Here is a 12853-nt window from a genome sequence, read left to right on the forward strand (position 1 = left end):
ATTTCTTTACCTACTTTTATATCTAGTCAGCCATTAAACGATTAAGATTCTGTTTACCAATTACAGTCTACCTTGAGTGCGGTTGCAGTTTTTTGATTAATGTTTCCATATATGTGCAGGCACAATCAAAACACATCTAGGTGAAGTTGCACATCAACATCCACATCACACACTCCTCTTCTTAAAATCTAAAAGTAGTGCCAATTATTAGTGCTGCATTACTGCTGTTTTTATTGTAAATATTTTCATTTGCACCACTAGTCTTCGGAGATGAAACATCAAATGGGACCGACTAAGGACAATATATATATATATATATATATATATATATATATATATATATATATATATAAATAGACAAGGCAAGGCAGGTTTATTTATAAAGCACCTTTCAGTAATAATACGATTTAAAGTGCTGAGACGATTCAAAGCAGAAACAACACACAATACGTTTTGTGTTGTGTGCGGGCATAAAATTTGCTTGTGTCTTAACTTTAAAGTTGTTTTTTATTTAAAGATTAATGAAAGTTATTGTATGTGTGAAATGTGAGCAATGGGACTGTAATGATTATTGCTGGTGAACCCGATATTCAGATGGACACAGAGTTGCATTTTTTTAAAAGGTTTATTGTGAGGGATGAATAGTGGTAGGTGAGGCAGACAAGCAGAACCAGACTTGACAGACGTTTTACTGGCAGATGATGGAGGCAGGCAGGAATGAACAGGGGACCAGAACATGCAGGTAGTGACAGACCAGAACAGGTCTTGAAAAGCTTTCAGCGGCAACCTGCAAACCTAGAGGAAAAATTTTCACAAGAATGGTTGATTTGCAGTTATTTTGGTTACTAGTAGGAATGCAGGTATCAAGTAGAAATACTTAATTGCAGCATAACATGAAAGCTGAAAATTTGCAGGTGTGTAATGAATGAGCATAAAACATAATCCTTCTGTTGAGAGCTGGCAGAAAGAGGCTGAGGCCTACTCAACACCTAGCAGGATATGTGGGAAAATGTATACATTCTTATGCGGTTTGATGCAAATTTTGTTAATAGAAGCACAATAAAAGAACAAATTAAGACAGCTGATGTGTTGTGCAATAGCCAGCCATGAAAATATAGCGAGAAGATGCACAACAGCAGTCTTAACAATAATCTTTTACAAATTTATACCATTAATCGGTGGGCCAGATTAATAAGACCATAGGGCCATATATGGTCTTAGTTCGTCCATACCTCATAACTCTGTACCCTTGAACATCGATGAGCTGAGGGTTGCCGTTCAAGGTGTGGGATGCCATGCCTCACAAGGCAATATGTGTAATGTTTTATTTTGGGTTATTTGGTTAGTGTTATTTTCCTGCCTCTTGGGTTATTTGTGTTCTAGGTTCGTGAGTCCTGTTTAGCCGGTTCAATATTTTGTTATCTGTTTTCTGTATTAGTTCTGCGCTTTGTCCTCATTGATGTCCTTGGACTCTAGGTTTTTTTCCCCCCAGCTCCTGTCAGTTCTGTATTGCTTCCACCTCTGGTTAATTAGTTTCAATTCCGCTCACCTGTTATCCGTCTGGACACCGCAGCTTTAAGGCTCGGTGTCCAGTGCCGGCTCCCCGCAGCTTTAAGGCCCGGTGTCCAGTGCCGGCTCTCTGCAGCTTTAAAGCACCGCCATCCTCTTTAGTTGCCTGTAGCTCGGGGTCCTCTTTAGTTGCTTGTAGCTCGGGGTCCTCTTTAGTTGCCGGTAGCCCGGCTTCCCCTCTAGCAGCCTGTAGCCCAGCGCCCCCTTCAGCCGCCTGTAGCCAGGCCCTCCCTTCAGCCGCCTGTAGCCAGGCGCTGTTGTCAGCCTGTAGTCCGGCGTCCTCCCTAGCCTTTAGTCCAGCACCAGTTTCTGCTTTCTTCCTCTCTAGGGTCTGCCGACGGTCTCAGAGGGCGCTGGTCCGCCGACGGTCTCAAAGGGCGCTGGTCCGCCGACGGTCTCAGAGGGCGCTGGTCCGCCGACGGCCTCCTGACGCCCTGTCTCGCCGGGGCCGTCGCCCGGGACGCCCGCCGGAGGACCTGCCACGCCGGGGCCGTCGCCCGGGACGCCCGCCGGAGAACCTGCCACGCCGGGGCCGGCTTCCGGGATGCCCATCAGACTCTTGTTTTTTGACTTGCACCCAGTCTGGGTTGCTTTTGGTTAGTTTTGTTGTGTTTGGACTATGGCCCGCCATCCAGGACCTCCCTCCTCCCGCCCGGTCTGGGTTGTTATTATTTTACTTGGACTCTTGGTACGTGTTTGAAGGACGTCTAGAATCCATCCTTGAGGGAGGGGCTCTGTAATGTTTTATTTTGGGTTATTTGGTTAATTCAATTCCGCTCACCTGTTATCCGTCTATTTAAGCCTCACTCCCTCCTCAGTTAGTTGTCGGGTCGTCATATTTACATGCCCATGCTCTGGTCCTCGTTGTCTGCACTCTGCCTCGGTAAGAGCCCTGACACCTTAAGTCTGTTTTTGATTAACCTGTTTCTGTTTATCCTGCCCAGTTTGTTCGCCTGTTCCCGTCAGTTGTTTTTGGGAAGTCTGCCTGTTTTGGATCCTTTTTCTGTTCATCATTCCCTTAATAAATCCCTTCAAATGAATTTCTGTTTCGGATGATTAGGGTACATCCACCTGTTGTTGGCTTCTGTTTCAATCCCCATTGCACTTGTGTACTTAAATGCCCTAATTTCCTGATATAACTTTATGATTTTACTTTTTCCATAAAATGCACACATAAGCCAAATATCCCAAACTTTTTGTGGGTTACAAGACAATGATTCAGGTGTCAGCGATACACTTAGAATATATTTATGCATATGCATTGTTCATACACAGACACAAACACTTTGGATAATATAAAAGAAAGATACATTTTAATGTATTAGTCATTTTAGACTTCTCTGTTACATTATGGCATAAAGCTACAGTTATTTCCCGTGGTTTATGTTTTGTTTATCCCACAAAGTAAACAAAGTCACATAAACACACCATATGGAGTTACCTTGGCCTTACAGAGGTTCCTGTGAGACTTGGCTGAAACACCAACATGAATGGGGGCTGGAGATGTGTCTCACTCTGACTCAAATGTTCAATAAGGGAGTTCTGGAGATCAGTTAAGACAGTGATCCCGTTTATTAAATCACAGGATCAAAAATTGATAAAGGAGGGAGAGGGGGGTGAACGAAGAAGAGGGTTAGACTATCAGCCTTGTCTACAGAGAGACGAGCATGGTACATTTTCTTACACGATTAAGAAATTTGTGCGTCCACAAAAAAGGATTCAGCACAACTGAAAAGGGTGCTGTACATATGCCCATTTATGGCACTGTGACACTGCCCAAGAAACATGGAGAAAACATCGGACATGTGAAGTGAACAAAGCACTATGCTAGGAAATCAGACGCGAACATTTATACATGTTCAACAGGTTTCAAAAAATACTGTTTATGATCTCCTGAAACGCTACATTCATTTGGATGCAAACCCTCAATGACAAAATACCTTTGCGGATAAACCTGATCTCGTCTTCATGGTTGAAGGGTTGGGGCCTACTTCTCTTGAAACGTAGGTGTGTATGTGTGTGTGTGTGTGTGTGTGTGTGTGTGTGTGTGTGTGTGTGTGTGTGTAAAAGAACAAAGCAAAAAGTAAATATATGATGGAAAGAATTTGTTGATAACCTAACAAACTGTAATACATAATATAGATTAAAAAATGTTGATCAATTGCTTTTATTACTCTGATGTAAAAAATGTTGGTATCTTTGTTCAAAGTTTGAAATTGTTTAAATGTTTTATTTTTGTACTCATGACACAATCATTCTCATAAAATGAAACAAATAGATACATAAAAAATAAGAAGAAGGTTTTAGGGTAAGGCTCACCTGGCTTGGCCCAATGTGATCTATCAGCCTTGACAGTGTTTCAATGTGTTGCTGTAAAATCAGGGGACTGTGCTGCAGATCATTTACGCTGCAAATTTACTCAGCAAACATCACATGGCGTTTGATTTCCTGAAAAAAATTCTTCTATGTCGCTTTGACTAATAAAAAACGCACAAATAAATGAAGATAAGTCATGGTTCAACTTTTTCTACGAGTTTTGCTATCTTCTTCTTTTTTACGGAATTACATTGGCAGTTGGCAAACAACAAAATGGTGCATTACGGCCACCAAGGTGTGTCAGGTTGTTTTATGATGCTAAATATGATTATATTTTTTAACATAAAAGCTCAAACCCATGGTAAAACACCAGGTGTGATGATCCTTCTTATTGTTGATTGAAAAGGTTTGCATTGCTACCGCACATTTTCACGGCAGATCAAAGGTTTACATTTGATTTAAGCACACTTTCACACAACATTCTTTTGTGGCACAAGTTTTTGGTGTGTAGACACACTTTATACATGAGCCCATGTCTGTCAATAATCATATCCAGTATTAGAAAAACTTATTTCCGATCTGTTTAAACCTTACTTATAATTTTTAGCCCTCAAATTATACGACTACAAGAGATCATTTCTAATTTCTGTTAACCGATTCAGTTGGTGCAAAGTAGATGGAATTGTGCTTTCAGACCAGTTACACCTCAACTTTGGAACTTTGTCTTTGTGGTATATTGACATTATTGAACCTTTCCAAAAGCAGCTGAAGATATTTTTATGAGCATTATAACCATTTATATACTCAAACAAATTAATAAAATAAAAGATTTATGTTTTTAGCTCATGCCTTTGTCTTTCAAACTGTTTCTACCAGGCAGGCCCGGCCCTAACCAATTTGGTGCCCTAGGCAAGATTTTAGGTGGTGCCCCCTTGCATCACTGTACAGTACTTGCATGTCTGCTAGTGTTCATATACTCTGAAGAAACTAAAAAGCTTTGTATTGGACATTTTTTTTATTGACATAAAACAATATTCACATTCAAAAAACTTAAAAATAATTAAAGAAACAAATACAAAACAAATGAACTCAACATATGAAATACAAGATAAATAGCTTATATAACATATTCAATTTAAATACTCCCAAAACAAGGGTAAACAAGTGACATTAACTTAAATACAATATATATAGCTTATATAAAGTACTAAATTTAAATACTCCCAAAAAAGTGTAAACTAGTGACATTAACTTAAATACAATATAAATATGGCACTGTGCAAAGTAAGAAATCAAGTAGGCAGTGCAAAGTAAGAAATCAAGTAGGCACCAAAAATACGAGGATTTAAATAAAAGAAAAAAATAAGATGAAAAGATTATCTTACAAATAGCTCTAGTGGTGTTTTTAGTCTGCCTTAACTCGAATTACTTCAAAAACTAAGTACCACCACTTTTCTCACATCCTTACTCTCACATGACTACAGCTTTACTCTCTTGGATTTTCTTGAAGCAAAGTCATCTACAACATCATCATATGACAACTGATTTGAGACCACATGATTAATGCTTAAGATGGAAAGTACACTGAGACGTTCTTGCATCATAGTGGATCTCAGGTAAGTTTTTTTCAGTTTAAGCTTGGAGACGCTTCTTTTAGCTGCAGCCACCGTAACAGAAAGAGTGGCAGAGATTCTTTAAGCAATTCACATGTTGGGGTAAACTTTTGTTAGCTTCTTCTCATGCAAGAAGGTTAAAAGTTCCATGTTTGTTATATTAGTTGATGGCAATGGTGGGAAATTTTGCATTTCCCTTGTAAGCTCTGCGCCATTAATGTCCTGCTGGCTGTCCTGGGTCAGAGCAGTACTTAGGGTTTGACACTTCTGTAGCAGCTCTTTTTCTACTAAGTTGGGAAAATCAAGGAGCACACCAAACATGTTATTCATTTCTCCAAGATTCTGAAATCTCTCATCAAGTGAAGAAATGGCAGTATCCATGACTACAATAAAACATGTGGTTTCCATTTTTTGTAGTGCATCTTCAATGGGCTCATCTGGAGACTCATAGCTAAAGTGGGTTTTTGTGGTTCTCAATCGTTTTATTTTTGTTTTGTTCAGCCTCTACGTCCATATCGTCACACATCTATTTTTCTATTGTCTGTGCATCAGAAAATCCAGTGTTTCTGTAACTGGTGAGGGAATCTCTGGTTTTCCTCAGTAAGCCGACAGCTATGTCAAGCTGCATGGAGGGTGACTGCATCAGTTTACTAACATGCTGGATTTTGCAGAGAACGTCATAACATATGGCTGTACAAATGCAAAAGCGAAATGATCCAATCTCCTCAGCTAAAGACTGGGCTTCAGCTCTCACCACAGGGTCTGTAGTTTTTCCTCTCACCACCAGAAAAGCTTCTCAGATTTGCCCAGCCTGATACCTTACTGCCTCAAGGCTTTTTATCCTGCTTTCCCATCTGGTCTCAGTCCATGATTTCAGAGTGATTTTCACAAATTTTAAGAGGGCATCCCACCTTTGGGTGAAGGTTGAGAAGAGCTTGAATAATTTTGTCAAATGCCCAAAGTAGCTAAGGGCATCTGGTGAGCTTTTTGCAGCATCAGCTACTACCAGGTTTAAAGTGTGGACATCACATGTGACATAAAAAGCTCTTGAGTTCAGCTGAAGCAACTTTTTTATTTTTTCCCTTCATATTGGCGCCGTTGTCATAGGATTGGCCTCTGCAGTCCTCAAATGGGATGTTAAGTTGCTCTAGCTTTTTTAGGATTAGAGATGACAAATGTTCTCTAGTTGACTGCTTTGCCACCAGAAAGCCTAAGAAATTCTCTTTTACTTGAGGAATGTCTTCTTGTGACACTATACTGACTATGACAGAGAGCTGTTCCTTATGACTCAGATCAGGGGTGCAATCTAAAATGATGGAGAAGTATTTGGAATTTTTGATCTCGTTCACAATGTGTTCTATTATTTTAGGACTGATGGAGTCTATCAGTTCATTTTGAATTGTTTTGTTTTGCCAAGATAATGTACATGACGGCCAGCTCCACTTTCTACTGACAGGCTGCTTCATCACTGGATCAAATCCAGACATGAGCTTCACCTCTTTCAGAAAATTTCCATTTTCTGGTTTATTTAATGTGTCTGTGGAACTCCTAAAACCCATTTTTCAGCTAAGGACTGAATTATTGCCACCAATCTGTCACGGCACCTTTTTCTCTCAGCCTCAACAACTGCCACCTCTTGTTTATCTATTGTAATACCTTCTGTATTACAATACTTTACCACCAAGTCCTTCCAGGTTGCCATGTTAGCATTATGCTCCTGGCTATCCTCATGGACCTTGAGCAAGTGACTTGCATTTTTCTAGTCCTTTAGTCCTTCCCTATTCAGTTTGTACTCTCTCTTAGAAAAAAGTTTCCAACAGAAGCAGTGCAAACTATCGTCTTTTTTAGAGTACATACGCCAAATTCTTCTGAAATTTTCTCCATTGATTAAGAGTCTGTTAAAATACTCCTGCTGACACCTATGTTCGTCTTTTGTTTTAGGGAATGTGAAGCTGTTTTCTATTTGAAATGGACCTCTGTGAACCAACTATGTTTGTACGTTATCATTTAGAGGATGTGGCCAGTCAGCTGGGTCTACTGGAGCAACAGGAGGACCGCTTGATGCAGCTTCATCACTGCTGGGTTGTGCTGCTGAGGTGGAGGCGACAGGAGGATTTGCAGGGGTTTGACTGAGAAACCTTAGCATGAATCTGAAGACAGAAGAGGAATATGTAACACCAGTCTAATAATAAACACATGATTTCAAGAATGAAGTAAAATAAAATTAAATAATATAAACGGAAAAGAAATGCATGCATGACGTACAGTATCATTTATAATATACAATATAATTTTTTGGATGAGTAATAATTCTTATTGCTGTAATTTATTGTTATTACAGTGAAATGCTACTTAGTAGAATGCAAAGAATCAGTAAATTGCAATATAATATATTATAGCATGTGGGAGTGCTAAGTTTACTGTACAATTAATGATGTACACTTTAACACTAACATAGTTTAACATGATAAACATACATTAGATAATATGAGCTGTAACACAGCTAACAGCTAGGCTTATAACTATGGAAAATTGATAGTATTTTGATTGACTATTACCACCAGGGGAAAAGGTAAAACGACCATGTCAATGCAATTAACATTATAATACCTGCTGAATAAATCTAAGATATACACATTTGTCCGAGGGTGGCAAGAGGGGGGCACTTAAGTAGGGTGACCAAACGTCCGTATTTCCCGGGACATGTCCGTATTTCACGTCCTGTCCCGGGCGTCCCGGGTTTTTTTTTAGAAAGTGAGGAAATGTCCTGTTTTTTAAATTACCTTCATTGGACCATTAATTTGACAGGCACTAGGGCACTGCGCACAGCGCTGCGTGTGACGTAATCCCTGAGCCGCGTCAGTGCGGGCAGCCCTGTTCTTAATCAGAAGATAGTACTGACAGCGTGGCTGTCAGTACGCCAACAACATGCCGAAGCGCAAATGTATGTTTACCGACGATGTATAAAAGAGTTTCCCCGCTTTCAGACCGGGTCGAGACAAATGGGAGGCCTTCATTGTGCTGTTCATTCATTACAGGAATTGTTAAAATGTATTTTTTTTTAATAAATACATTTTAAATAAAATTATCATTTGTTATTGGAGTTATTGCTGTTGACTTTTACTGAAAAGCATTTTTAATAAACCAACTGTAAATGTCATGTTATTGTAGGATTACGTAGGCCTATGTTAAGTGAGTGCATGCCACAGACATCTCTATGCATGGGAACAGAGGTGTCCTGGTTTTCTCAAATGAAAATATGGTCACCCTAACTTAAGTCACTATATTCCAACAACTGGGACCTTCCATAACATTAACTGATGTTAAAACTAACAGATAGCGCTAGCTATTTATTGATTAGCAAACCATGTCATGCTAATGGCTAATGTTATTATCGGTCATTGTTAATCGATAATTGCTGACCGAGGAACTCACGAGGAAATAAAAGAGACTTGTGCAGCACAGAGACACTGGAAGCACACATGAGTGAGGGCTAAACACAAACAGGGCAGAGGAGTCCAGCTGGCTGAGCACACGGAAACTGTTTGAGACACGGCAGCAGCACATATAAAGCAAGACAAGATGATCTAGCAGTGAACCTAATTACTCCAGCAGGTGGTGCAAATCAAGTGTAGAGTAGTGGCTGGTAGTTGGCTGAGTGTGGACAGAACTGATGCTTTTGGCAATAGAATATATTTATTATACATTATATTTCTGTCATATTCTGGGTTTTGTTTTATTTTGTGTTTTAATCAGGCCTCTCTCCTGCCTTAGTTTTTGGTTTCTGTCTTGTTTGGATTCTTTTATTGCTTGTCTACGGTTGTGGTTTTCCTGTCATGAGTTTTAGTCTTAGCAGTTTATATTCTGTATCTTGTCTTGGTTCTTATCCTAGTATTAGTTCTAGTTTGCATTATATGCTTGTGTTCTGTTCAGTCCTTCTGAGCTTCAATTCCCTTCCTTTGATTAGTTCCACCTGTTTTCTCTAATTGGTTTCTACTCTGTTCACCTGCTCAGTCCCCTATTTATTCCTGCTTCACTCCTTTGTTCAGGGCCAGTTCATCTTGTTGAGTTATGGGTGGGTCTCCTCCTGCAAAGTTTCTGTTTATTGGTTTGCTTTTGGATTTTTGACCCCTTGTCTCCAGTGATCTGAGCCATCCTGTTTTTGTCTGTTCCTGCCCTGCCTGCCCAATTGGACTGTTTGTTTTTCTGCTGTTTTTGTTGCAACAGGCTTTTTGGGTTTTGTCTCCGTTTTTGACTTCTGTTATTAAAGATTCTTCTTTTTAAAGAAACCTCTGCTGGTCTGGCTGAATTCTGGGTCCGCTTCCTCTGATCATTACAATTTCTGCATAGTATTGTACTAGATTATCTACCAAAGGCATTACAACAATACCGAAGAAATGTTGCATATTTTTCAGTGATGTTATCAAAGGTGTTGATATTTTGTACCTGTACTTTTTTGGTTAGTTTTGAAGGACTTTCCTGCAAAGATAGTGCCAGTGTTTGAGGCTTGCTGTCTGACGCTACCCATGTCTTGTTCTTTTTTGTTGGTTAAAGTCTATGATGAATGTCATCTCTCTGATTGTGTTTGATCGCCAAACCTTGCTGGACATTGGAACCATTACTGAAAATGTTTTAAACACAAATTTCACTAAACAAAAAAAATCGACCCCATTATTGGGCGTCCAAGCTCACCTGTGTCGTGTCTGGATTCCATCTTTCCGTCAAAAGCGAGCCATGGCAAAAGTGAGCCATGGCAAATGCAGCGGTCGGCTGGTAAGAATAAAGGCTGCTTTAGGGCGCTGTTCCCCAGCTTTCATCAAGATATGCGGAATGGTGCCTCTCCTCTATTTACCATTATGTATATTGGACCCTGTGGAAGCATGTCTGGTACCTGTCGGTGGTGGCCAAAATGTTGGCAACATACGGCCACTGCGTTGGGAGTCCCGGACAGCAGCTGAAGGCGTAGACCCGCCGGTCTCTGTCAGGATCGGTTTGGTAAATGCTAGGTCACTAGCAAATAAAACCTTCATCATTAAGGATTTCTTCTCCTTTCAAGGATTAGATCTTTTATGCATAACAGAATCGTGGACAAGTGGCTTAGGTGAGTCCAGCATTTTTAATGAACTTCTACCGGAGAACTGCTGCTATTTTAATTCTCCATGGATGTCAGGTCGAGGAGAAGGAATAGTGTCTGCTTTTAAAAGCTGTTTTACCTGTAAAAAGTTGGCTCCACCTTCTTTTAATAGTTTTGAACTTAGTTTATTTGAACGTGGCAGCTCTCACACTGTGCTGTGTGCGGTAGTCTATCGGCCAACAAAGTATAACAAGAACCTTATTAATGACTATTCAGATTTTTTAGCGGATATCATGCCAAAGTATGATCGAGTTCTTATTGTTGGTGATTTTAATATTCATGTATGTTGTCCTACTCTACCTATGGCTCAGTCATTTCTTAATGTTATTGACTCTTTTTGTGTGGTCACCAACCGCAATTTTGTGCGGTTGGTGACAGGTCCTACCCAGTGTCCGAAATTAACTTCCTGATTCATCGGCCAATTTGGCCGGTAGATGTAAAAATCAACCGGCCAGGCATATTTTTTACCGGCCAAAATATTAATCCTGACCAGACCTAAACTTTTTTAAAAATTAAGAGCTCATACAGACCGATCTCGATTCTTAGTCAAGATTATAAGCTATATGCATCTATTCTGTCCAATAGGCTGAACGCCTTTGTCCCGGATCTGATTGACTTGGATCAAACTGGATTTGTCTCTGGCCGACAAAGACGCTCACTTCACATAATTCAGAATATTCAGACAAACAATCACACAGCTGTAATAGCGAGCTTAGATGCAGAAAAGGTTTTTGATTGTGTCAGCCGGGAGTACTTATTTCTAGTTTTGGAACGATTTGGTTTTTCACATATGTCAATCAACATTATTAAAACCTTTTACACGTCTCCCACAGCTAGAATCAAGATAAATGGCCACTTGACAGACACAATAAAACTAGAAAGATCCACTCGACAAGGCTGCCCACTTTCCCCAACCCTTTTTGCACTTTATATAGAACTTCTCGCCCAAGCAATTAGAGAGAACAATAATATTCATGGTATAGTAATGAATTCAAAAGAACATAAAATAACATTATATGCTGATGTCATCCTTCTATATCTTTTGAACCCGGAGCAATCCACCCCGACCGTCTTGAAGTTACTAGAAACATTTGGCACTTACTCAGGATACAGACTTAATATGGAAAAAACACAGATCATGTGTTTTAACTGTAACCAAATTTTGTGTAACTTCCAAACGGATGAGTTGAGAATTTTAGATTTCCAAATGTTGTAGTTACAATTTATCTTGCTAAGTTCGAAAAGGAGGATAAACAAACAACCATATAGTCAAGAAAATGAACAGGCTGTTTAATACAAAAAAATTAAACAGATTCTTATTGTAACGTTTTTTTTACAGAAAGTGTCCACTCTTATTATAACAAGCAGTGTGTTTCTTTTAATCCGGATTCCTTATTGTTCAGTTCCTTTCTTTAGTTCAATACTTTAAATTTAAGTCAGTCAGTCAAGTCTTTGTCAAATGTAATAGTCATGTGTTTCTTTGGATCCAAAAGCTTATCTCAATCCAGTGCAAAGCAGGCAGCGGATCCAGCAGTCTCAGGTCTTGGGTGGAAACCTGGAGCTCAGCACATCCAATCCAGGCCTGCGATGGTAGGCAGCTGGACAATGTTCCAAGTTGAATGTGGTTCTAAAAAAACCAACCTGCATATATATATAGAACTTTAATTAACTATTAAAGTCCAAAAATATGCAGGAGCAACAAATCCCGTTTATCACAAAAAATAATATTTAACTAATGGCAAGCTTGCACAAAAAACATCACTGTATGCAAACCATTATAAGTTTGTACATAACACAAATGTAATACAGTGAGAATCATTCAAATATTCCAGGGTTACAAATTTCTCCAATTGGTTTTATGTTTCTCTTTTTTTTTCTTGTTGAAACATACAAGCAGTAATGCCTGTGACTCCATTTAGCATTAGCTTTATTTCAGGTTGCAAAAACACATCACAACACTCACCGGAGAAAATCACAGAAACACATTGAACTGCAAAAATCCTGGTCACTTCTCTTCTCTTCTGTGAACCGTTACCGAAATTCAACAGAATTTATCATATAATGTGCTTTCTTCTTATTTTTTTTCCCAGCGTTCTATAGCTCAGCACAACGTGCTGCAGCCACTGAGCTATATAATACACTGGAGTGCTGATTTTGCCGAAAAACTGAAGTCACTGGCCGCCATCTTGCTACTCCCTACTCTCACAGAATCCCATAGGAT

The 12853-nt window shown here is 39.5% G+C and overlaps 1 long non-coding RNA gene across 1 annotated transcript; it reads right to left on the reverse strand.

Moving 5' to 3' along the window:
• Nucleotides 1-1484: 1484 nt before the first annotated feature.
• LOC118566049 lies at nt 1485-2539 on the reverse strand. Its single transcript, XR_004932740.1, has 2 exons — nt 2351-2539; nt 1485-1549 (listed from the first exon to the last, which is right to left on the reverse strand). It is a non-coding gene; the product is annotated as an uncharacterized LOC118566049 (long non-coding RNA).
• Nucleotides 2540-12853: the final 10314 nt, after the last annotated feature.

The sequence above is a fragment of the Fundulus heteroclitus genome, chromosome 15, assembly GCF_011125445.2.
Source record: "Fundulus heteroclitus isolate FHET01 chromosome 15, MU-UCD_Fhet_4.1, whole genome shotgun sequence".
In the NCBI taxonomy this organism is placed as follows: Eukaryota; Metazoa; Chordata; class Actinopteri; order Cyprinodontiformes; family Fundulidae; genus Fundulus; species Fundulus heteroclitus.